The 24,003-nt window shown below is 40.4% G+C and overlaps 1 protein-coding gene and 1 pseudogene across 8 annotated transcripts in view; both read right to left on the bottom strand.

Annotated features, from left to right (window-relative positions):
- The window catches only part of TENM3 (teneurin transmembrane protein 3), a 450,345-nt gene that overhangs the window by 374,100 nt on the left and 52,242 nt on the right, over positions 1-24,003 (bottom strand). The gene's annotated exons all lie outside the window — the stretch shown is intronic.
- Positions 21,725-21,966, bottom strand: LOC112062160 (protein CEBPZOS-like; annotated as a pseudogene).

The following is a 24,003-nucleotide window of genomic DNA, read 5'->3' as shown; positions in this document are numbered from 1 at the left end:
CCCGGACCGGGGCGCGAACCCGGTTCCCCCGCATCGGCAGGCGGACGCGCAACCACCGCGCTACCAGGGAAGCCCTTTTTTTTTTTTTTTTTCTGTTTTTTTTTTTTTTTGAGAAATCTTATTCTTGACTGATCAGCCTTAGGACTTAAAGTACATTTCACTTGACTGAGCTGCCATCTTTGCCAGACTGTATCTGAACGATAGGAATATGGAGTGGCCCGGCTTCGGAACTGCTAAGGTCGACCCATGGGTCCTATTTTAGGCACAAACTATGTACGTGACCAAAGCAGGAATCTAAAAATAATTTTGAAATAATTAAACTGTGAACAAAGATATCTAAGAGAAAAACCGGCTTTGGGACAGAAATACATTTCCATCATGATTGTATCTTTCCTTTTATTCTCAAGTTAAATTTGGCAGAGAAACGGCCAAAAAATCCTTCCACTGAAGAAAAAGTTATATCTTAAATGAATTTCATATTTTATTCTTTTAAATTATATTCAAATATTATATAGTTTACAAAAATCTGAGTCGTCTCATGAAACACTGATTTGGTCCACCAAAATTTATCGACATAATTTCTCTTCTACTCCTTTGTTTACATCGTAATTGTGGGATAAGAAGATCCTAGGCAAGGGTAGCAAACAGGAAGTTTTACCCACATAAAAATTCCGATGAAAACCAAACCAACTCCCTCATGCCCCCCCGCCAAAGAAGGGAAGTATATTAAATTTTCTTTTAAGTTCACTGGAAAATTTCCATTCCGTCCACTTTGGTTTATTTTGGGCCATGGATGTGCAGGTTTATTTTTATGGTTGGTTACGTGTATGCTGCCCAGAAAACAGCCTACTGTACTAACGTCAGTGCAGAAGCACAATGCGTTGAAGAGCTGCCCCAACTCTGTTTCTACTGCAACAGCAGCCAGTTAGTACATAAGGTTTGGAGGCACGTGGAAAGGCTGTATGAAAAACCGTACGGCGACAAAGTACATGTTTCTGCAAAGATGGTATTCTGCCCAGTAAGTCAGACACAATTAAAATAAAGGTCTTCCCCCCTACAGTTTTGAATGAAACATTCAAGAATATCAAAGGAAAGGACCCGTGTGTTTTGATATTCCAATAAAGTGAGTGAAGGGAGCAGCTACTGAGTTCAGAGCTAGAGATTCGCCCACCACCTGAACCAAGGGCTGTCCTTGATTTGCCCTTGATGGAGGGTAGGAAACACTAACAGGTATATGAGAAACAGGGTTCCACACCATCACACGGTTCGGGAATCTCCTCCATTTCTGACCTCTGACATTTGTCTTTGTTAATCAATATCTGTAAACTCTATGTAACACAGATGAGAAGAGCTATCGTGTCATTCAAAAAGATACATGCACCTCTATGTTCATAGCAGCACTATTCACAATAGCCAAGACATGGAAACAACCTAAATGTCTATCGACAGATGAATGGATAAAGAAGATGTGGTATATATATATATATATCAATATATACAGTGGAATACTACTCAGCCATAAAAAAGAATGAAATAATACCATTTGCAGCAACATGGATGGACCTAGAGATTATCATACTAAGTGAAGTAAGTCAGAAAGAGAAAGACAAATACCATATGATATCACTTATATTTGGAATCTAAACTACGACGCAAATGAACTTATCTACGAAACAGACTCACAGACTAGGGGAGGGATGGAGTGGGAGTCTGCAGATGCAAACTATTATATAGAGAATGGATAAACAACAAGGTCCTATTGTATAGCACAGGGAACTAGATTCAATATCCTGTGATAAACCATAATGGAAAAGAATATAAAAAAGAATGCATATGTATGTATTAACGGAATCACTCTGCTGTATAGCAGAAATTAACACAATGTTGTAAAGCAACTGTATGTCAAGGAAAAAAGAAAAAGAAGAAGAGCTATAGTGAAGTGGGTTGGTGAATAGATAAAGGGGTCTCAAAGTGGAAATAGTAATAATGGCCCACGCCATCCCCTTCCCATCCATTTCCTTATCCATACGTTTTCATCTGTATTTGGAACTATAACAGATAAGGAAATGGATAAAGAATAAAGACCAATAAGTGAATGCCTTTAAAATTTTAACCCCCAAATATCAGAGAAACCAACTCTGCTATGCTCATCACTGAAGGGAATCTTTAGGTCTGTGGTAATTTATAACAGATAAATGCAAGAGAAAGTCGCATTATAAAAATAATAAAATATGTGACTCAGGGTCTCACTTAATATTCTTACTCATCTGGGGTCCCGAAACAAAAATGGAAAACCATTTTGATAAAACAGATGTTGAATGGTCTCAGTGGAAAATGATTGAAGGCTTGCACCATGTAATTATTATAAAATACCACACATCTGGTACAAAGTTTGGCCTTAAATCAAAAGTCATTTAGGACAAAATGAGCAAGGAGACTTCTGGCCTCACGAAAGTCTGAGCTTGTAGTTTATAGGAGGATTTCAACTTTACTCTAAATTCTCTCTGTACTGAGTATAATTTATTTCATGACTGAACAGCATGTTTCTCCAAACCACCAACGAAATAATTAGGACGTTAAAAGTGAACCCTGAGCTGTTATTTCAGAGAAAATATTGTAAAATGTAAAATTATACAAAGCAATCCGTTCCATGGGAAAAAAACAATGAAAGCATGTAGAAGGCTTACAAATGACCTCTTCATTCATGAAAAGCTAAGGTCTCAAAGGAACGCTGGAATAACTTGCATATGAGTTTATCACTAATCCATCATCAGGAGAAAACCCTAAGCTGAGAGGACCCTGCTAATGTATGCTGCGCCCACTGGAGCAGAGCGGCAATGTTCTGGCTGTGATATTTCTCTCCATCACTACAGCCATCTGTCCTTCACGGGTCACATCCACTACGTACCATCAGCAGCGTTGCTCCGCATTTATATTTATCAAAAGTCAAATCTTGAAGCTGGTAATGCCTTGCTTTCTTTCCACCTTGAAAGTGCAATGTGAGTCCTAAGTTAATCTGATAAATAAGAATAACAGGATATTACCGCAAAACCCCTTCTGAGTAAACAACTCTCTCAGAGGAAGGCGTGATTTTAGAGCGGAAAAAAGAAAAACTTTCAGTAACGAAATAACGCTAGTAAGAATGAATCCGAGAACTCTTGGAGTTCCCTTAATTAGAAAAGCACAGCTTAAAAAATATGCTTGTATTGTGAATTTTTTAAAGATTCATTTCAAATACACAATTTTGCTATTTATTGTACTTTGTTAGACTGCTAAATTGTTTCAAGTTTATCCATCTTCTGAATTTTACTTTTTTCATCCACAAAGATGTTATATCTTAAAAATAACTTTAATGTTATATGTAATATGCTAGCTTTACAATATCAGCAGTACTTGGAAATAAATGAAATGCGCCTTACTTAGCCAACATACAGTGTTTTATCGATATACAAACAGAAAAATGTCATTTAATGAGACGATTAAGAAAAACACGAGCTTGGTGTCTTAAAGGTTATCCATTTTAGGTTACAGTAATTGAGCCCAGTCACTTCAAATGTTTAAAACATTCCACACCCTCCGCCAAATGTTGAAGAAATAACTCTGCCAGAATTTCAGTACAGAAAATTTTAGAAGGCTGTTCAAATCCAAAGAAAAGGAAAAATATATATTATTGCTGAAAGTCGTACGTGTGTTCTGCTTTCCAATGAAAACCATGGCCAAATAAGCTTTCATTAAATTGGAACAAGATGACAAATACTAAAGCTGAAATGCATACAGTACATTGAAACATTAAACATTACATAAGGTCTCTAACACGTGACAAAAAAATTTCGAGACACAAAGTAAAAGAAAATATTCTCAGTATCTTAACAGCTGTCTCCTCTTTCCCCCAAGACACACAAATAAAATAGGTAATGGCCTTTGAAACCAAACTTCAGTTTTTAAAACAGGAAAGAAGGAATGCTGGTTAATTCAGACACTTCACTACCAAGATGCCACACATGTAGGAATATTTACAGTAGCTGCAAACACAGAGTACCTGGAGACCCTTTTTCCACAGTCAGGTGAAGTGACAGACTGTCAGAGACTCACTCACCACAAACTTCACCTTCACGACAGTAACTCGTTGTATATAAAACTGCAAACTGGCAGGCGAGCCATGATCTTCTTGCACAGCAGTTTGGGGTACATTTTCCATCTTCTATGAAGGTTATAACAAAAACTGAACAACTAGTGCATTTTACAGCTCAAATGGGCCATGGCATAATACAGAGACTGGGGGCAGGGCTGGGGGACTTGTTTTGTCATAGCCTGTAGGAGCAAGCAGAGTTGCCAGTTTTTCTCTGACCAGGTAGTTGAAATATCACCAGTTGCCGATGCCAAGAAAACACATAGCTAATTTTCACATGCAAAAACATATCCTTGTAGGCAAATTGTACCAGTTACGGGAGCACCCTGCTGACTGTAACAGCAAAATGCTAATCCAAAGGGGACCACTGCTACCAGCTCCCGCCCAGTTGCTTTCATGCCAAGGAAATGCTTAACGTGTTGAGAATTCAGTTAGGAGGTTCTATGAAAATACAAAGTCTCGACTATTTTAAAGATGAAAAAACATTTACCAGCTTAAGTATTCAGAAACAGTGTGTCTACTCACTCCCATTTAAAATATTTTACCAAAAACATTTACTCTTATAAGTCGTATTTTAACCAGGGTGTGAATTTGGCATTTGATGTCGACTCATTCCTTTAGGTACCTCTTAGCTATTACAGGCTGTAGGCAATGATTGATAAGCTTAGTAGTCAACGCATGTGAAACCTGAGATGGTCTTCCTAAAGCGCACAGGCTAGCTCACTAGCCTGACCAAGTCCAGGGCTGTGCATGGTGTAAACATAAGTAAGTAATAAATAAATACTTGCTGGATGATGCTGAGTGGATTGAACTGAACTGAATTGAACTGAACTGAACTGAAGTGAATTGAAGTGTGGGCAACTCTCCATTTTAACTCCCAAATGACAGGCCAAGTCTTTGGACTTATTCTGTATAAGACCCAAGGTGTCGCCAGGTTCTAAGAGGAACTTATCAAATGCTTTCTGATGCTAATGTAATGACGTCTTCTTACCCTAAAGAAAGAAACCTAGCTCTCACCACAGATGTATCAGCTATTAGCGAAATAAAAACTGAAAACGTAACATTTTACCTTTCCTCCAACTTGCCATGGCTTTGATAACCACATTTCAGGCCTTCAGCCATCAAGCACGTAGACTTTATTACCTCCTCTTTGCATGTAGTTTGCTGCCGGGAATTCAGTACAGTGAGACGTAACTCTATATGAGACACTTTCACGTTTCTTTGCTCCTTTTCCCCTCCCACTCAGTCAAGTTTAAGTCAGCTAATACTAACTGGATAGGCAGTCAACAACCACTAAATTTCTACTACGTGTAGTATACAGAACAGCACCACTGAGAGAGAGGGGTACACAGAGGAAAGCTGCGTAATTGTCCGGTAACGTCAATGACCCCAGGAGAGGTGGGGTGTGTGTGTGTGTGTGTGTGTGTGTGTGTGTACGCGCGCGCGCGTGTGTGGTGTATGCGTGTGTGCGTGCGTGTGGGGGGGGTGTATGCGTGTGCGTGTGTGGTGTGCGTGTGTGTGTGCGTGCGCGCGCGCGTGTGGTGTATGCGTGTGTATGCGCGTGTGGGTGTGTGCGCGTGCGTGTGTGTGGTGTATGCGTGTGCGTGTGGGTGTGGGTATGTGCGAGTGTGCATAAGTGTGTGTGCGTGTGTGTGTGTATCTCCCTGCCGCTGTCCCTGCCGTCCTTCTCTCCAGAGCGATAAGCATATGACTCACAGCCATTTAATACCGGTCCAGGATCTGGAATCAATTTCACCCTCAGTAGAAAACAAAAAACACAACCAAAACGCAACCCCTCCCACCCCCAAACCTCAATGTGCTCTAGCTTCATACGTAGAGGCTTCAGTGACAAGTGTCCTCCATACCGGGTCCAACCTTGCGTTTCACTTTATAGTACAAGCAGACCCCGTTTTATTGCACTTCGTTTCACTGCGTTTTTCACAAATGGAAGGTTTGTGGCAACGTTGCGTGGAGCAAGTCTATCGGTGCCATTTTTCCAACGGAATTTGCTCACTTTATCTCTATGTGCCACATTCTGATAAACCACCCGATGCTCTAAACGTTTTCATTATTATTATTTCTGTCACGGGGATCTATGCTCAGTGATCTTCGATGTTACTATTATAATTGTTTTGGCATTTTTTAGTAATACTGTACTTTTAAATTCAGGTGTGTACATTGTTTTTATAGACATAATGCTATTGCACACTTAACAGACTACAGTGTAGCATAAACATAACTGTTCGATGCGCTGGGAAACCAGAAAAGCATCGGATTCGCTTCATCGCCATATTCACTCGATGTAGTGGTCTGGAACCGAACCCACGGCGTCTCCGAGGTCTGCCTATAAATGGGTTTCCGCCTTGCTCCTGAGACAACGATCCCTGTAGCTGGAGTCACTGTATTTGAATTTCAATTTTCACAGACTGTCCAGCGCACCGGCTTCTCCAGGGCTAAAAGTCCTTCTTTAGTATTGAATCCCACACTTCCTGAAGCCATCTCAGGGGTTACCGTGCATAAGCCCTAAATGAAGTCACAGGTGGGCCCGGCGTGCAGTTCTACTTGATAATTATTCACCCGCGGAGGAAGCGGAGGACAAGTCTGCAACAGCGGTTCTCAAGATGTGGTCTCCAGGGCAGCCTCGGCCCAGACCTACTGAATGGAGGCTGGGGGGATGGGCTCAGCTTTAACATCCCTCCCGGGGATTCGCAAGCTCCCTGAAGTTTGAGAACATCGTTTAGGGTAAGAGTTTGCCCGTGTTTGACCTCCAGCCCTGGGCAAGCACTCTTCTAACCTTCCTGTAGCCTTGGAGAAGTCATCTATAAAGTGGAGATAAAATATACATCTTAGGATTAGAACAGATGCTTCACGTGGTCCCAGGGACACACTCAGGGCTCAACTATGTCGTCCGCTCCGAGACTCTCCGTTCATCCCCTTGTTCTGCTCTCCCCTTTCGCTACCTGTCTTCATAGCCCGCTCGTATTTTTTTCTCAGATTGAGTCAGGGTCTCAGCGGGGCCTCATTTCCAGTCCAGATCCATCTAGGTTTTCCTCCTCCTTACACAGTTAACTCTTCATAATTTCTAACATATAATGATGTGTACAGTTGCATTTGACTATACGTATGGTTTCATGATTCCTTTATTATTAGTCTCTTGCTTTTTCATTTGTACTGTATATTGACCGGAAGGATTTGTTTCTTTTATAAAATCCAACCTAAACTAAGTTGGATTCAAAAGAAGCCATAGACAAATACAAAGTCTTCTTTTGGTAAAAAAAAAATCTAAATAAAGGATTTTACGGGAAATCCATAATCAATCTGAGATGATTTATGTTAACTAAAAAATGCAGAGTAATTATGATAACCCCTATTTTTGCTCGCTTACCTGGTGCCACAGCCACCGTTACTTTATTTAAGAATCACAACTATCCCGTGACATAGATACTATTAGTCCCATTTAGGGGGTAAAGAGACAGAGGCGCAGAGGATTTTAACAACCAGATGAAAGTTTCACAGTCATAAGTGGCAGAGACAGAATTCAAACTCAGGGCTGTCTGACTCCAAAGACTGTATTCTTTTACCGCCCCTAGAAATATAAGGCTTCATCATAATAATGAAATTTCATTTAGACCGCCACACTCTACAAAAATGTGGATAAACTGGATGGGAGCCAGAGATAAATCCAGGTGATGAAAGGAATAGAATGAATGAGTAACGAGAAAAACGAGAGAAAAATCCAAATGTGCTTAGGTTGAGGAAAAAAGTGAAATATGACATAACTGTTTATGGAGCAAAATGTAATTATTGTAATGACTTAAAACAGCACAGTCTAGGGAGGGAGAATGAGCTGATTCTACGAAAAGAAAATTTCAGGCAAAATCTTTCATAACCATCCCAAAACAATTTTATCTTGAAGAACTTCTGGATTTTAGCAACTTTAGAAAAGAGTGAAAAATTATCACCTGAGGCATTTCAGATAATCCAGACAAATGTGAAATAAAATAATTCTGCCGAGGCAGAGAGAAACTGAATGACATCTTGGTTCTTGTCAAACTTTAATTTTTATGTTTTACAAGTAAAACATTTTTATTTTTTAAAAGTATATGCATTTATTCTTCAAGGCTCTTGGATCTCCTGGCTAAATAATGCATGTCTAACCTTTAATGTTTTCATTTCCCTTTTCATGGGCTCTGTAAGTAAAAAACCCCCAAAATGCTTAAAGAAAGCAACAACTAAACTAAGTATTTTAAGCATAATATTTCAGACTAAAAGGAGGTTTGAATGTTCTTGGCCTAATTAGACTTATTAGATAGTGCATTAATTTAGTACTTTTATTTTACATATTTAGCCATGAGGGCAAAATTCTACCCAAGCGATTTTTATTTTTTAATCCCCTATTGATGAATACTCCCCCAAAAGGATTTTCAATCTTTTAATTTTACTTTTATTTTTGTGGCAACAAACATCAGTTGTGATAACGTGGTGGAAGTTTCTAGCCAAAGCTGCTAATGGGTTAATTTTCTGAAAGAACCAGACTGTATAAGGGGCTCAGTGTTATTCTTAAAATGCTTAGTATATCCGTTTGTTTCAGGTGTCATATCAGGGACAAATCAATGTGTTAAAAAGTGTCTGATAATATTGTTGAGGGATTAATCTCACAGACTAGATCATCGGCACGATTATCTTTAGATTCTGTGAGCACACAGTTCCATTTTAAGCATAAAAAGCCCTCTAATGCCAAACTATGAGAACCTATGTTTCGAATGATCTGCCACCATTCAATATTTAATCCTGCAATGGAAGTCACTAAAGGGATACAGCAAAGTAAGAAGATGAATGACTCGTGACCTCAAACTTGCAAAAGGACAACCCAAACAATTCATCTTTCTGGCCTGTGCGGCATTTTTTTATCCAGTATTCCTATCACTTCTCCTCAGTCTGGGGATTGTCGATTGATCAATGTCACATTAGCAAATACTTGAAGTGAGAGCTGGGAATTTAGGCAATCCATTGTTTATGCTTTAAGAATATTCTGGTTCAATTTAGTTTATCTGAAGTCTAAAATCAAGGACTCGTGATTAAAAATCAATTTAGTTCTCTAGACTACATTTTTAAGCAACTGCAGAAAGGATGACATAAAATAATCCAGTGTCTTTGAAAAGCGAAAAAGATAAACGATGAAAACAAAAAACTTAGACCTTCAGGCCTCAGAGCTCACACAGAATTGTTTGAAATTATACAGCTCTCAGTTGCAATAAAACTGCACTTCAGTTATTAAGAGGATACATTCCACCCCGATTCATTGGTTAATTGCTTATCACCACATCACTCTGGCACGCGATCGTATGTTTTGCACAAGTTAAGTGGAGTCAACCCGATGCATATAGGTGGTCAGTGCATACTTTTATAACTCTTTGCTTCTGTGTGCACACACGCTTCAGTTGTGCAAAGGGTAGTTTTGTTTTTATAGTGAAGTGGAGGGGGCGCTGAGTACAGACAGGGTAGATAAAGGTACTCTTCTCGGCTCCTAATAAAACTCCCTGTAACAGAAAAACATTCTCAGATTTCTTCCCCAGAGAAATCAATATAAACTAGGCAGCAAAAGAAACCAATGAGCTGTTCCACAAGAAGTTACAGGCCAAGCATGGCTCTTGCACAGAGCTTAAATGCATTGGTGACCTTCCTAAGTAACTACCCTGTAGGTCTTCAAATAGCCCAAGGGTGGTGTTTGTTTTCTTCTTACATTTTGTCTTGAATCACCATGTGCTACCTACAAGTGATTCTTCCCTGGGATCACAACTATAAAATTGTAATCATTCTCTGCCCAAGCAGAGAATTTCTGGTCAGTCAATAAGAACTCTAAATGACTCTTGGGTCATAGCATCAAGCTGGTCACATTTCACTTGGTATCTAATTAAAGCCAATGGTTTTGAGAAACGGAAGGGAAACCGTTAACGCATATTACAGGTATCATTATTATTATGAACATGCCAGCGATACTCTGTGATAAAGTGCCATTGACTTCCTGCCAGCTCTCATGGATTGGTGACATTTTGTTAACCAGTCTACTAAAAAAATCTATACCAGGATATTAGATGGTATTTAAAAATAATATCAAACAAGGGATCAAGTGAAAGGAACCTTGTATCTTAAAAGATGATAACTGCAAAGTCCACTAGCTGTGTTTGTCAGCTCTGTCTACTCTGTGTAATTTAATTACTGTGCTTATTATGAAATGCTAAGATAAAAAGTATCTTCTGGGCAGCATACATGTGTTAAATAAATTAGACCTGTGCAATGGTCATTTCTGTATTTTGATTATACAGTATTTGCATACATTCATAGCCACCTCATTTCTGTATGTTATTATTTTCCTGCTTTTCATTTTGCTTTTATGTTTGTCTAAAGATGCCTATGTTTATGGCTTGTGAATAGAGTCAGGACCATTCACAGCATTTTGCTTTTTTGTTTTTAAAATAGTATTAATCCATCAGGTTTTTATGGAAGCAATACAACTCTCTTAGATGACAGGAAATACTGAAGTAAACACTCTTTCCTAATGACTTGTCAACAAGTGCAGGGAAATAAGGAGGAAGAGGATTCGGAGGTAAAGATTTAAGTAAACTAATGTGTCGCTTAAAAGGACATTTTCTGTTAGTTATTTTTAATGATGTGCTGTGTAGAGATGGCGATGGAAATGGATCTCATTAAGAGGAAACACTCTGATGGTATCTTTTATCCCACTAAGACAAACTGCCATTTATTATTCTTTACTGTCTCTTTCCCCACTGGATCTTTAACTTCAGTCTACACAGACACTCACACATCTCACCAATCCTTAAAATAAATGTCTACCCGTATTTAGTTCCTCTCCTTTCGATTTTGCACCCCAGATAGCTCTTCTCATTCGCTATTAAACTTCATTGAAAAATAGCCAGGACAGCTTCTTCTGGTTTCTCACTGCTTCCTCACTTATCTCCTGCGTTTGGAAGACCCACTTCCTCAAGAAATTAATGTCTCTCTTAATCTGTGTAACAATGTACTCTCTTCAGTCTGTCCCTATTTCTCTACCGCTCCTCACCTGTGTCCTTTTCTATTTCCACCCTCACCTCCAAACGTAGGTCTCCCTCTAGCTTTGGTGGCTTTCCCCTCCGTCTCCTTCTCCCGGCTCTCAGTACTCTCTGCAGAGCAATAACTCATGGCTCCACGGGGTCGTCTGGCTCCCCAAGTCTGCATTTCCAATCCCCATCTCTCTCTTGAGCACCAGTTCTGCTTTTCCAAAAAATGCTGGTTATGGATCAGTGGCTGGACCATGTAGTCAAACACATATTTCAAGTGACACGTAATTAAATCTATGAAAGTTACATTGGGGTGTGAGCTTACCATTTATTTCATCTTGGGGCAATGATCTCAAGTTGGGAGGTAAAGCGAAAGATGGGGAGTGAATCAACATTTACTGTTTCACAGTTAAAGCTGTTCCACAGATTTCAGTTTTTCCCTCTCCCCAGCCGGTACCAGACGTGTTAATGCCTCTTATTAATTACCTCAACTCTGTATGGTAGAGCAGGTGGCTATAGTGACAACAGAGAGCAGCCTTGAGGAAGACTTACCCTTAACTGTTTAAATCCCAAAGCCCTTACATCGCATATGAGAATTTTTAGAAACTTGAGCCAAAAGGACATAATAGATAAAATAGCCATTCAATGTGGTATATCAGAAACTTGAGAATACCTGTGGTTGAATTATGAGTGAAATGAACTAAAAAGCAGGGAAAACGCTAGTCAGGTCTAGTCTCTGGAGCATCTATTTAAAAACGAAGGAACAAAACATTTAAGCAATTTGTTCAACTTATGCCTGAAATTGCTTTAAATTAAATATTATGCCATATATCCCCATTGTATCTCAAAAGTTACTTTGGGGTCCATTTTGTAGAGGAAGAAGCCAATTATAAAAAGGATAAGTTCAGAAACATAGAGGAGATTTCTACCGCCTTAGCCCATAAACATTTACTAAGTGCCAACTGTATGCAGGGTGGTGCCAATTATTTCTTCAATGTAGAGAGTTTCCTATTCGTTTATCCCTGTCATTTATAAACAGAGTAAACAGAGAATACAGTACACTGAAATTGACCTTTGAATAAAAGATGCTACAAGCTAAATAATCATTAAATGCCATTAAATTGATCGACTCTGCTCAGTTACTGAAAATGAATGTTGCCTTTTAATTGTGCCCTAGTCTGGGTAGTGAGGCAACATGTGTGCACCATCATTTCTAACAGCTCTGCAGCGACGTTATGATGCTGGAAGCCCCCTAAGAGCCGAGGCCAGGGTCTTATGTGACCGTGTCTATTCAGGGCCTGACAGTGGGTGCTCAACAATTATCTGATGAGAAAAATATGTAAGTGGAGCGAGTCCTATTGGAATCGTTAGGACATCTGGGTTTGATTTTAACCTCTGAGATTTAATAGATGTGCAACTTTGTACAAGTTAATTAACTTCTCTACCACTCAGTTCCTATCTATAGAAGAAGACTCCTCCTTCTTACTCATGGGCATGGTCATAGCTTCAAGGGATGGTGAAATAATATATGAAAATCTCTGAAAATGGAAGAACAACTCACAGAGGCAGATATGGTTTTTATTATTAGTCTAACATGAAAGTCTCTAAAAGTCATTTATTTTTTAGGCTAAAATAAGTTTCACAACATTTCGAAAGCATTAAAGAATAACATGCAATTAGGAAAGGGACAAGAAACACGGGAAAGATGGATTAGGGAACAGAATGAACAGCTATTCTCTTAAATTTTATTAAATGAATAAGCAGGACATTGTGCTGGGCCCGACAGGAACTCCCAGGATAATACGGCAATGGACATCATGGCATTCCGACCCAATACTGGACGAAAGCTAACAGTCCTCGTACAAAGTAGGATCTGTAAGTGTCATAAACAAGTTAAGAAGGCCAAAGCGATAGCCATTTTGAAGCGGATCAATAAAAGCCTTCTGGTAACAAAGTCACTTTTGAGATCATCTATAAACATGGACAACTACTCAATATTCTGTAATAACCTATATGGGAAAAGAATCTGAAAAAGAATGGACACGTGTATATGTATAACTGAATCACTCAGCTGCATACCTGAAACGAACACAACAGTGTAAGTCAACTAGACTCCAATATAAAATAAAAATTAAAAAAAAACAAAACATGGCCAAGATTTGGAAGGGGAGAGGCGTGGGGACAGAAGTGTGCTTCAGGCTGAAGGGATCACATCAGGAAAGGCACAGAGCCGAGACAGAGTAATTTCGCGGGAGCACACAGTCAGTTTAGGAAGGCCCCGAAACACGCTACAAACACGTTTTACCGTCACTACATTGCTAACTCTTGCACATCAGGGCCCCTCATCGGCAACCTCAAAACTGACATGGCAGTCCCGCTTTACAAAGCTGATCATTTGCTGCTGCTTTCCAACCAGGTGATCCAACGAGAGCCCTCTGAGGAGTCCTCGGCAACAACAACAACAATAACAAAGAGGCCCTGGCTCTCTTCAAGAATGGGCTTCTGCGAAGATCTCCCTGTTTGTAACGTTCTGTGACTCAACTCGGCATCACACAGGTAAGGCTCAGAGGAAGTGCAGCAGTTAAGGAATTCTTAAGCTGCTTTCCTTTAAAAACATCAGGACGGGGCAGCACAAAGACTTGCCAGGGTCTGTCAAAAGCAAACGGATCTGTAAATCTCAAAACGAGGAATTCTCTGAGCTAAGGAACAGCTGGCCCCGCAGACCCCATAGCCCACCTGGGATCCCCTACTGCAGCCTGTCATTCTTAAAGAGTTTAATGCTAATACAGTCAATGAAACATAAAAGCAGACTGAGGGAGACGGGCTCTGGGCACCCTCTAAGGAATTATCTTATGCTTCATAAAATGACCTTTAAAGAGTCATGGACTAAAACGTAGCTTTGAAACCGCAGCCTTATGCCTTTGCCCAGAAGTAATAACTGATGTTGGTGACTTGTTTACAGGACGATGCACAGTTACACAGATTTCTGCTCTGTCATATTCTTGGTTAAATAGTTGCAGTTCAGATTTCTTTGCTTGTGTCACATCCACTGAGCTAAAATCACTAATTCTTAAAATTGTTACAGGTCATTTTTTTGGCGATAGGTAAAACGGCTTCACAATTACTTTAGCTCCATTTTGAAGTCTCATTTCTCTGGCCTGGGCATAGTTCCTTAACGTCGTTATTTCCTCTGTGAAACGCCATTTGCTCACTTTGCGGAAATGGCTACAACAGTGGTCTGGTTTAGATAAGTTGTTTGAACTTGTAATTTCTGAGCAGAGTCGGTGGGGCAGGGGGGCAGGCCAGCTGGCTGGGGGGTCAGGTGAGTCGAAACACAAAACCAGTACTTTCATCTACGCTTCTCTCTCTTCCCGACACAGGCGCCACACTTACAGTCAAGATGAAAAGTTGGAAAACATCCCAGTTTCATTTAAATGGGAACAGAGATTTGACATGTTAATGATGTGGGATGTACCGAGAGCAGCATCTTCCTTTTTTCCTCCTTTATGACTTCAGACATTTCTGTAGGGACCTTACCATATAACTGAGGTTTAAAACTTCAGTTATGGAAGGGACCAGATTTAAGAACACTGACTAGGGACAGCAGTGCTAAGGAAGGTCTTAAAGCCACCTCGACCTAGAGCACCATCTTCATCTGCCTCCGGGCTGGTTATCAGTCCGCTCTCGTCGCAGGGTCAGCTCCTTTTGGTCATTGATTCCTAACCCTCTCAAAACGGTTCTTGGGTTCGTGATACAGATAGATGTTTCCGAGAAACTGGGGTAGCTAGAGAGTTTCACATTCAATTTCATTTATGAACTAAACGTTAGATTCAAAAGTGTGATAAGACAACAAAGTAGTAGCAAATTTCCGGATGTTCCATGAAGTTAATTTTCTACCAAATGTCCCAGAAAAAAATTAAATATAAAACAAGAAGTGTGTGGCTCAGTTAGTAGGAGGGGTGTAGATTCTGTAGATGCTTGGAAGTCAGGAAGACTATTTTACATTTACAGTGTGAGAGGATGAGGAATTGGTAAAAGTTGCTGCGTAACCTCCTGCAAAGTATCTAAATGCTTAAGCCTCAAATCTTTACCTATCAAACATGGTTAACACTCAAACGCATTTTGTAAGATTGTTTTGAAGATTAAATGAGATAATATATCAAAAGATTTAACACAGCTTAGTGCATAGAACTGCTCAATAAATATTTAGTGCATTATTATTGTTATTATCATCATCACCAGAAGTTTGTTTTTCAGGAAAATAACATAAAAGAAACAGGTTTCAGGAAGCTTGCTTTAGCCATGGCAGAGGGTGGAGAGGGAAGACTGATGAGTTAGGGAGAGCAGGTAGGAAGCGGTCCCTGGATTCCAGAGAAGGGGTGATGGATCTCTGATCTAGGGTGGGAACAACTGGAATGCGGAAGAAGAGACAGCCTTGGAGAAAATAAAAAGCAACCCAAGATATCCAGATGGTTGAAAACACCGTAATTCCCAAGAGTTAGTAAACTCTTCATAATTTGGGAAAGCCCATTCTCCGAGGGAACAGATGTATGTTTACATATTTACTTAACTATATGGAGGAAAGCAAGACTGAATTAATTTCCAATTACTATCCCTTCGAATTTAAGAATTCTGTTTTGTATATCATTCTTTCTCTTCAAAGCACAAACACTTTCAAAAATATATAAGGTTAAAATCCTATCCCTTCTGGGTTAACAGTACCCAAAGTTTCTTGTGAGGTTCTCTTTTGTGAGAACCCATTCTTGGGATAAGTTATTGACTCTTCACAATTTTTAGGGTTCCTAATCATACTGTGTTATGTTTGCTAAAATTTTTTAAGCCAAAGCCACAAAGATCTTCTGTGATTTCTGATTGATTGAACGATTGATCTTCTCCCAACAGTAACTCACTGTGTGTTCAGTATTCACCTTCTCTTTCTTACATTCTAAGTCAGTAAACAGTGAGATTTTGCCTCTTACGACATAACATGACGTTAATTTATAATATCCTTGGTAGAGTTTTCATCTTTTTAAGGTAAACATTACTTTTCCTAGGTATAGGATCAAAGATGACACGATTTTTAAAATGCAGTTTAGATGTCAGTTTAGCTACTTTATAAGAATGCCATTGAAAAAAAATGACAATATGAATGATAATTTATTCTTTCAAGAGAAAAAAACTGTATCTCATGAAATAATTAAGATACATACACCTGTCATCTACTAACCATTTTAAGAAACTCTCAATTTATGTCAGTTATTTGTTGAAATAATTTCTCTTGGAGGCAAAGAAAAGGATAAACAGACAACTTCTTAAAAATTTCAATTTTTTTTTTTACATTTCACTCCCCATTCATTTTATTTTTATTTATTAAAAAAAATAACTTTTAGCAGAAGCTCCTACCAAGTATCAAGTATTGTAATGAAATTTCATTGAACAGGGTAATGGTAACCTGTTATAAGATACACAATAAAACTTCCGTTGGCCAGGTTTACCTTATAAGATCCCTAGCTTGTCCACACGGATTCCCAGCTCAACCTTCTCTTGATTGAATGTTTGGAAGAAGTCTGAACTTCACTCTGGCAAAGCAGAAGGGGGTTCCTTTCTGGGATGCATGAGGACGCCTTTGTGCTAAATCCTTTAATGTACGGCAAGTCCCAGGGAGCTCTGGTTTGGGGTGGGGGGTGGATGGATGTTGAAGAGCTGCCGACCTATCTTTTAAATTCCCTTTTGCACCGAAGCCAGGAGAGTGCTAACTATTTTCAATAGAAAATCCGTACAACTGTTTTGGGGGAGACGGTGCTTATTATTCAGTTTTGAGACTCAACATTAGTCTTCAGCACTTGTAGCCAAATGAAGCCGTGGGTGGAAAAGAAATGTGGAATGCAGGCGAAAGGGAATAAAAGGAAACAAGAAAAGAGTCATGAAAAGACCCTGAAGAAAAGGAAGCGTAATTAGAGGAAAGAGCAAAGCAGGAGATGGCGGAGACAAGGGAAGGCTGCAGCGTGAAGGTTCAAGCTGCCAGAATAGAAGGGCTGTATATCTGGAGAACAGTGAACATCCACTCTGCCAGCAAAGCAAACACTAATATTTCAATATTGGTGGTGTTTTTAAAAGCCAGTGGAAAGGAGCTAAAACAGCCCATTCATCCTACTTACTTTCTAGCTTGTTCAAGGGTGACTTTAGTACAAATTGTACTATGGGTGGCCGGCAATAAATATACCAAATGCATTTCTTTTTTTTTTTTTTTTTTAGAGGAGAAACTTTCTTTTTTATTTTACTTTTTTAATTTTTAAAATTTTTTGGCCATGCCACACGGCATGTGGGACCTTCGTTCCCCGACCAGGGATGAAACCCGTGCCCCCTGCAGTGGAAGCGTGGAGTCCTAACCACTGGACCAGCAGGGAAGTCCCATCAAATGCATTTCTTTGTTTACACTCTTCATTTGTAAACACGCATAAGCAGAAAATTCTTCAGCAACGCCTACCTGCATTTGCTCTGCAATCTTCTCTCCAAGTCCTGGTACTAAACGAAGAACAGTTGACACTTTCAAGAAAAAAAGAAAAATTGAACGGCACAAGATGTTTTGAAAGCAAAATTAGCCAATTCTTCTGAGTACAAACACGTGAACTCCCTTCCCTTGTAATTTTGCCTCTGAATAAAATATCACACGTGAGTCGTATGTATTTCTTCATTTGATAAAATCTACTTCACAGGGTGAGTGTGAAAGATGTGAGCATCATTAAGGAGCCATTTTCCAAGGTTCTTCTCAAATCCCAGGGTCCATCTTGAGCGAAACCTTCAGGCCAGATTTCCCAGCCCAACGTGGATGGCGGAAGGGAGAACGCAAAAATGACCCTCTGCCTGATGGTGGACGAGCTGGAGCGAGTTTAAACGCACACAACGTCTGTCCATGGAAACAGTCCTGCCACTAGTAGAGCCATCATTACCTGAACTTTATATACAAAGTTTTGGGACAACACTGTTGCTTGTCACACTGACAAACACTCTCTCCTTGACCAAACTATTTTTTTAAACCTAACTTTCTCTGTTATTTATCAAATTTTATTTTATTTAGATATAATTGACATATAGCATTACATTCATTTCAGGTGTACAACATAATGATTTGATATTTGTGTACATTGCAAAATGACCACCACAGTAAGTCTAGTTAACATCCATCACTATATATCGTTACAAAAATTTTGTGTGTGTGAAGAAGACTCGCAAGAGCCGCTCTCTCGGCAACTTTCAAATATACAATACAGCATGATCACGCTCTTCTGAGCCCTCCACCGCTCCTGTGGAGCCTGCACAGCCCGGATTTAGCCAGACTCCTGGCACGTCAGCTGAGAGAAAATCCCTCACCCTCCACCGCTGAATGCATTCTCATCCCCCCCTTTGCTATATAAGACCTTGGCCTGCCTCCACCAAGAGCCTTGCTAAGCCAGGTTAACGAGAACTCCCCCGTGCTTGATGTCTCCTCATAGCAAATGCTCCATCCACCAGCCCCTAACCCACTCCTTGGGGATAAATCCCTAATTGTTCTCGTATTCAGAGCTGAAGCCATATATAACATTGAGATCAGCGGACACCTCAACTGGTACCATTTCATCATGTGTCAGAATCAGTTTTTCTTTACCAGTATCAGTTGTATGTGGTCCCAGGCCGTGGACTCCCGATGAGGATCTGGGACGGTGGGAAGCATACAAGGGTGACAGGCATGGCAGAGGGCTTGGCCTGAACATCAGGGGTCAAGATGCCCTCTGGATCTGACATGAGGCGACCGGAACACCACGAGGTCACAAGCCAGAAGTGTGATCAAGACAACGGGTTGGTGAAAAGAGGGTTTTAAAGATCAGAGGAGGGGCTTCCCTGGTGGCGCAGTGGTTGAGAGCCCGCCTGCCGATGCAGGGGACACGGGTTCGTGCCCCGGTCCGGGAGGATCCCACATGCCGTGGAGCGGCTGGGCCCGTGAGCCGTGGCCGCTGAGCCTGTGCGTCCGGAGCCTGTGCTCTGCAACGGGAGAGGCCACAGGCCCGCGTGCCGCAAAAAAAAAAAAAAAAAAAAAAAAAAAAAAAGATCAGAGGAATTCAGGGCTTATAGCTTCACCCTCTGCCTGCCTGCCGTTTGGCGCTCAGAGCTGATCTGGCTGAAGGACCGGGCCAGGATCCTGGGTCACAGGGGTCTGGGATATCAGCGGCAGCCTTAGCGCCAAAGATTTGAAACCTAAGAAGGAAACGGCATCAGGAGCGAGCAACCTGATGATGAGTTAGGAAAATGAATGTATTACGAGAGGAAGAAAGTGGCTCTGAATACTTCTTGCATAAGTCCTTCACCTCCACTATGGATGAGAAAGGGGCTGAGCTTGACTGGGAATGACGTTGTTCAGCTGAGCTATCCTGAACGTGAGCTATGCATCAAAATGACTGGGTGTAATTTGAAGACATCCAAAAACATGAAGTAGTGAAAAAATACCAGACAATCCAAGTCGATTCCCTTAATCAGCCATCTAGTCTAATGTGATTAAAACCAAGAAACATGACTAATGCAGTTTCTTTGAGAATCATCTCCTTTTTCCTTCTTACAAACTGATGAGGAAAATGGTCTAAGCAAATAAGAACCAATTCGGATTTCATTCTCTACCTACTTGCATCTAAATACGATCTTATCTTTAGCAACAAAATTCTTTGGCGCTCTTAAGTGACTATAGATAGTCAATTAAATCCACATTTTAACTAATCATCATACAATTCCCTCTCCAGTAAACTGTATCAGAGCATCATCCCCGGAGGTTTCTCTGCCATTCCTATTCCAAAAGCAAAATGCATATTCTAATTATGATCTTGCAAGGTCAAAAATATTTACTCAACACCTTCACTTTGCAGCAAAATATGAGCAACCTCTGAGTTAAGAGTCCTTCTTTGCTTTGGATAAATAAGACTCAGCTCTTCATTAAGAAAACAATAACCACAGAATCTTTCATGGAGTTTTCTATCTCTATTCAAATTTCCAGTCCTAAAAAGAAGTCAACTGTCCCTATTCTTCCCCCATATCATTACTTTTCCTTTATGGTTACAGATCTTTATTCATCCCAGTAACTAACCCAGCCTGGGGCCCCCAGTCTTTTGTCCACACCCCCCCATGGTCTCTCATCCTAACACACTGACACAGATATAACTGGAGTGGCCAGGAAACCAGGAAGACACACTAGGGATCAATTTATCTTTGGCAAGGGAATTGACTAATAGGTTTTTTCCTGTCTCTAATTTCTGTGAGTTCCCTTTGTCAGGGGGATTCTCAGACCAGTTCTTTCCTAGCTGTCAAGAGCACCTGCTCTCAAGCCTGGGCTCAGCACCGGTCAGGCCCTCGTACAGCTGTCCGATCTCATCCCTGGTCAGAGCACACGCGTCCCTCCGGGACCACGTCAGTGGAAAGGCTCCAGTGCAAGGAGGCTTCTGGTTCACGTGGGTCCTTGGCTGAGAGCACAGAGGCAGTGAAGAGCAGTCACCATCCCACAGACTCGTCCACTTCCCCCAGCCACTGGGGGCCCAACAAGAGGAGGTCTGACATAAGGTCAGGAAGGCAGAGAGGACGCGCGGCAGAGACTTGGCGATAAGATTTTCCTAAATTATTCCGGGATGTCAGCCAAAGCCTGGGCTAACCTCAGTTGCGTCACTGGTAAACGAACCACGCGCCTGCTGAAACGGTAAAGCAAGATGTGGCCTTGGTTACATTTTGGGAAACTGGTGAGTTGTGTGAGCTGCATAAACTCTCACAGTTGGGAGACATTTGAAATAATAATGTTGAATATTTTTCCATCTCTGAGTTTATTTTTTACATTGAGTTCACGTTTGTCTTGATATTATCAAAACTGACCCACATCATCAACAGCATATGTATATGCAATGCACAAGCATAACTGATCCATAGCAGAACATGTGCATTTATCCTACATCGTGTGTGAGTTCAGTCCAAATCCACACACATTCATTGCGTGCTTCCTTAATGCCAGGTGCCGTACTAGCCCCTGGGGATACGACAGGAAGCAAAGCGGTCACGGTACCTACTCTCATGGAGTTTCTGGTCTAACATGGTGATTCGTTTCTACAGTCCGTCCCTTAACGGTTCCTTTGCTTTCACTCTAGTTGAACCTTAATTAGCTCTTGCAGGAGTTCCTGCACTAGCCCGTTTTCTGAAGTAGCGAACAGGCATTGAGTACTGATTGCAGGCCAAGCGCCCTGGTAACACTCTACACAGATCATCCAATTTACTCTGTTCAACAGCCTTGTGAAGTAGGTGCTATTATTATTTGAGAACCACTTTATTTTGAGTAGTATAAACATAACTCCATTTATAATATACACAAACTTTCCATCAATTTCTTCACAGTTAGCCCAAAGAAGAAAACCTCTAACTGAATTAGAATTTACATTTGGCCTTAAAGATTCTAAAATCCACCCACGTCAACTATGGAATTTTAATCTTGCCTGCTACTGTGAAAAAGAGCAAACCTTGATCAATGGTCAAATTTCTAATTTTTGCTGTTCAGCCATTTTTCTTGATTTTGCTCTCTGATTCTGTACATTCCAGAGTGTTCAATGGATTTGTAATAAACTTCCAAGACGAAGGGAAATTTCTTGCTCATTGTTTGCCTAAAATCTTGGCTTGTGTTCATCTTTTTAAACAAAAAATATGCTCCAAAAATGCCCACAAGTTCAGCTACTAAAACTCCTTTAAAGATATTCTTGCCAGTGGCTCCAGAGCGTGGGCCATCGCATCTGAAGCAAGGTCCTGGAGCAACACGCCACCGTGTGGGGCAGACAGCAGGCAGGACATGGCAGCAATCTTCGCTGCTATGATTAACCCCACTTACGCATGAGGAAATGGAGACACCAGGAGACGAATAAAACTGTCTGAGGCCACAGAACTAGTTAGTGGTGTAGTCTGAACATGGGATCAGGCAGTCTGACTCCAGAGCCAGACTCTAGACTCTAGATATAGGCATAGGGGTGTGTGTGTGTGTGTGTGTGTGTGTGTGTGTGTGTGTGTAATTAATTTTTAAAATTTATTTTATTTTTTAAAAATTTATTTTATTAAAGTCTAGTTGATTTACAGTGTTGTATTACTTTCCACTATACAGCCAAGTGATTCAGTTTTATACACACACACACACACACACACACACACACACATTCTTTTTCATATTCTTTTCCATTATAGTCTATCTTTTAAAAACATACCCCTCTGGTCATGTTATTCTCCTCAGATACCTCCCCTGACTCTGTGCTAATTACTGAATTATATGCAAAGGTCCCAGACTAGAGTGAAAAGCCCCATTCAGACTTTTTTCAACCGACCTTTGCAATTTCCTGGCCACCCACTATGGGTGGCACATGCTCAGCAGACTTGGACTATTCACTCCTCCCCCCTCCCCCCCCCCCCCCCCCCCACCCCCCCCCAGGGCCCGCTTCCCCCTCCCCCCTGTAATGATTAATGATGTTGAGCATTCTTTCATGTGTTTGTTGGCGATCTGTATATCTTCTTTGGAGAAATGTCTATTTAGTTCTTCTGCCCATTTTTGGATTGGGTTGTTTGTTTTTTTGTTATTGAGCTGCAAGAGTTGCTTATAAATTTTGGATATTAGTCCTTTGTCAGTTGCTTCGTTTGCAAATATTTTCTCCCATTCTGAGGGTTGTCTTTTGGTCTTGTTTATGGTATCCTTTGCTGTGCAAAAGCTTTTAAGTTTCATTAGGTCCCATTTGTTTTTTTTTGTTTTTATTTGCATTTCTCTAGGAGATGGGTCCAACAGGATCCTGCTGTGATTTATGCCATAGAGTGTTCTGCCTATGTTTTCCTCTAAGAGTTTGATAGTGTCTGGCCTTACATTTAGGTCTTTAACCCATTTTGAGTTTATTCTTGTGTGTGGTGTTAGGGATTGTTCTAATTTCATACTTTTACATGTAGCTGTCCAGTTTTCCCAGCACCACTTATTGAAGAGGCTGTCTTTTCTCCACTGTATATCCTTCCCTCCTTTATCAAAGATAAGGTGACCATATGTGTGTGGGTTTATCTCTGGGCTTTCTATCCTGTTCCATTGATCTATATTTCTGTTTTTGTGCCAGTACCATACTGTCTTGATTACTGATAGTATACATAGAGAATCCTAAGGATGCTACCAGGAAACTACTAGAGCTAATCAATGAATTTGGTAAAGTAGCAGGATACAAAATTAATGCACAGAAATCTCTGGCATTCTTATACACTAATGATGAAAAATCTGAGAGTGAAATTAAGAAAACACTCCCATTTACCATTGCAACAAAAAGAATAAAATATCTAGGAATAAACCTACCTAAGGAGACAAAAGACTTGTATGCAGAAAACTATAAGACACTGATGAAAGAAATTAAAGATGATACACATCGATGGAGAGATATACCATGTTCTTGGATTGGAAGAATCAACATTGTGAAAATGACTCTACTACCCAAAGCAATCTACAGATTCAATGCAATCCCTATCAAACTACCACTGGCATTTTTCACAGAACTAGAACAAAAAATTTCACAATTTGTATGGAAACACAAAAGACCCCGAATAGCCAAAGCAATCTTGAGAAAGAAAAACGGAGCTGGAGGAATCAGGCTCCCTGACTTCAGACTATACTACAAAGCTACAGTAATCAACACAGCGTGGTACTGGCACAGAAACAGAACTACAGATCAATGGAACAGGATAGAAAGCCCAGAGATAAACCCACGCACATATGGTCACCTTATCTTTGATAAAGGAGGCAAGAATATACAGTGG

Source organism: Physeter macrocephalus, chromosome 20 (assembly GCF_002837175.3).
Source record: "Physeter macrocephalus isolate SW-GA chromosome 20, ASM283717v5, whole genome shotgun sequence".
Lineage (NCBI taxonomy): Eukaryota > Metazoa > Chordata > Mammalia > Artiodactyla > Physeteridae > Physeter > Physeter macrocephalus.
Note: the sequence above shows the minus strand (reverse complement) of the source record. Positions and strands in the feature narration are given on the sequence as shown.